General features: G+C 40.5%; 1 non-coding gene across 1 annotated transcript; it reads right to left on the reverse strand.

The window, feature by feature from the left end:
- Positions 1–1400: 1400 nt before the first annotated feature.
- Positions 1401–1483, reverse strand: TRNAL-UAA (transfer RNA leucine (anticodon UAA)). Its single transcript has one exon. It is a non-coding gene; the product is annotated as a tRNA-Leu (tRNA).
- Positions 1484–3129: the final 1646 nt, after the last annotated feature.

Consider the following 3129-nt stretch of genomic DNA (forward strand, 5'->3'; position numbering starts at 1 on the left):
TAAGTTGCTATTGGTCAATTTCCATTAAAAAAAAAACCACCCATTTTATAAATCAAGAACCTAGATTTTAAATAGTAAAATGACTATTTGATCTTTGAATTCATGCTTAATTTTTTTAATTGTCTATATCAACCAAGGTTCGACATGTCGTCGTGTCGGACCCTAGCAACACAGCAACACGGGAGACATGTCGCCAAAAGTCGCCCGATATATTGTGAATAAATTAATATTTGAGATGCCGACGCTGTTCTTGACGGTGATCCTTTCATCGAGTTTCGACAGTTATCTGAAAGACTAAAACCCCAATTTTTCCCAGTGTTGGAGATATCTCTGTTTCCCTTCACATTTTGATCTCTTCATGGAAAGATTCATGCATGAATATCGTGTGGAAAAACATAAATTATCGATAATGGGTTTCGTAAAGCTCTTTGTCCATCGAAGCGAGGGATCCATTGCCTGGCTTGAAATTCTGTACTGGTGCTCTAAGTTACAGTCATTGGAGTCTCTCTCAGATGAGTAAGTTTTTATTTAGAATTCTTTCCCATACGTTTTCTATTCAATGAAAATTCTGAGAGATGGTTTTCAAACCCAAGAACTTCAGCGATTTTCCTTTTTTTGGGTAAATCGGGTTATCTCTGCAACAAAAAGATAAAGGCCTGAGTTCTAGTGAATTGAAACATGGACTCTGGTTAGGCAATCCAGCTTCTTTGAGGAAGAATTGCTTGCTCTCTTGCCCCATTTCGTCTCCATGGTAAACAGTAAACCTCTGCACTTGCTCTGATCTCGTCTGTCACTAACGACGCCTTTTGCTTCTCCTTCTTCTTCATCATCTTGGTTTCAGTCATGTTGAGGTTGCAGAGAAGAGGAAAAAGATACAATACTCATTGACGACGTCGTCGACTTTTTCGACCGTCGGCGATATAACAAAGGGTAAAGTCGATGTCGCTGGGGGGTTTCATGTCGCCCCCCAGCGACACCTCGAAATATCGCCCTCGTGTCCGCGATTAATCGCCGACACGAGGTACCATGATACCAACTACCTAATGGTAATATAATAATTCAAATATTATTTAATGTAAAATTACAAAACGAGTTGCGGTTCGGTTTCAAGTTGGTGCAGGCTCCACAACCCTCAGCCCAATTACGGCCCATTAAGGTTCGGTTCGGGCCTTTAATTTTTTTAGCATGGATCTCTATAATGATTGATATCCGTTTTGATTCGCGAATCATATGGACAAATATCGGGTGGGGAAATGTGGATCCACTTTGCCAAAAGATTTTTCTTCCTTTATTTTTGGCATGGATCTATTGATATCCGTTTTGATTCTATCGGGTGGGGAAATGTGGTTTTTGCCCAAAAGATGAAAACGGAAAAGCAGGATGTGCAAATATGTTTAAAGTGCTGGCTGTGGGGTTCGAACCCACGCGCACTTATGTGCAGAAGATCTTAAGTCTTCCCCCTTAACCTCTCGGGCAAACCAGCCGTTCTTAAAATGTCCATACTCCTCAGTGGAAAGGTCTTGGTTTTAACCCTTGCAGCGGCATTACATTTCCAAATATTAAAAAAACACCAATACAAAAAACAAAAAACAAAAAAATAAAAAGAAGCAAGATGTGCTCACATGTGACAAAATGTCGGCGACATATCGCCGACACAGGGCGATATGTCGCCATGTCGCTCGGGGGCGATACGACACCCCCCAGCGACACCGACATCGCGAGAAGTCGGCGATTTATCGCCGACTTCTGGCGACCGAATTTCGTTCGAATTTTTTTTTAATTTCTCTCTCTTCTCTCTCTTCTCCAGAGCTTCTCTCTCTCATTTTTCGCACTTTTCACTATATTTTCGTCCGATCTTCGACATCTACGGGTACATCTTGCTTCCTTGTTGCCGGATATCACGTTGTTTCTGTCGATCAGTAGCCGTTTCGCATGATCCGAGAGTTTTTTCGTCAAACAGGTAACCATTCTTATCCAAGTAATTTTTCACAAAATGCATGCTATATGATGTTGGATGATTTTGAAATTAATATATGTTGAATACCATGTGACGATCTACGATTTCACGGAGTCGGAATTTTTTCCCAAAGTATTTAATTTTTTTATTTTTGTGGGTAAAAAATGATATTTTGATTATCTTGTATGATTACTTTTTAAGTGATACAGTGGTTGTATGATGATAGAAAAAACATATGTGGAACTCCGTGAGCCGATCTATGGACTCACGGAGTCGAAATATTTTTTGACCCAAAAATAAGTTATTTTATTTTTCAAAAAATATCCTGATATTAATAAAAATATCAATAATTATGAAAAATGCAAAAAATAGGGGAAAATGGGGGGGGGGGGAATGTTTTGAAAATTATGGAATAATTATATAAGTATTTTTCAACTGTTGGTTGTGTTGTCCATGTGGCTTCATCGCGGTTTTGATATATGGGCAGCTATTTTTATAATTATATCATACATGCAATATTCATAATTTCATATATGATTGTTTATATGTGTATAAACAATTATAATGATGTTGTTATTTGTTAATGTTATTTGAATGCAACAGTCATCATGTCTGCTAGTGGGAGTCAGAGGGGAACTGGGTCTTCCCAGGGTGGACGAGACCAGGGACAGGGACAGGGTCAAGGACAGGGTCAGGGACAACCTGAGAGATCAGCAGTAGGAGGGAGGACTGACCCAGCATGGCAATATTGTACGGCTATTGATGGAGACAAAAATAAAACTGAGTGTAATTTTTGTCACAAAAGAATATACTCAAGTGGCATCAGTAGGTTCAAGGGTCACATCACTGGGAGTTCAAAGGATGTGACTAAATGCACAGAGGCCCATCCAGATGTAATCAAGTTACTCAGGGATTTACAAAAACAAAAGGGGAAGAAGAAAGATGATCGCAGGAAAGTCAACAAAGCACTAGATGATGCAGTGCGGGGGCCGTCATCATATGTGGATGATTCAGATGATGATAGGGATGTTGATCCTGTTGATGTGGACAGAGATCAGGAGGAGAGGGATATGCGGCGGGCCATGGCAGAGAGCAGACGATTGCACCATCGGGAGCGGGATATGGCCGAGCTAGAGCTACGGGAGCTGGTCCATCTAGGCCTACGGGGGCTA

Source organism: Hakea prostrata, chromosome 3, assembly GCF_041222555.1.
Source record: "Hakea prostrata isolate BN-2017 chromosome 3, UWA_Hpros_2, whole genome shotgun sequence".
In the NCBI taxonomy this organism is placed as follows: domain Eukaryota; kingdom Viridiplantae; phylum Streptophyta; class Magnoliopsida; order Proteales; family Proteaceae; genus Hakea; species Hakea prostrata.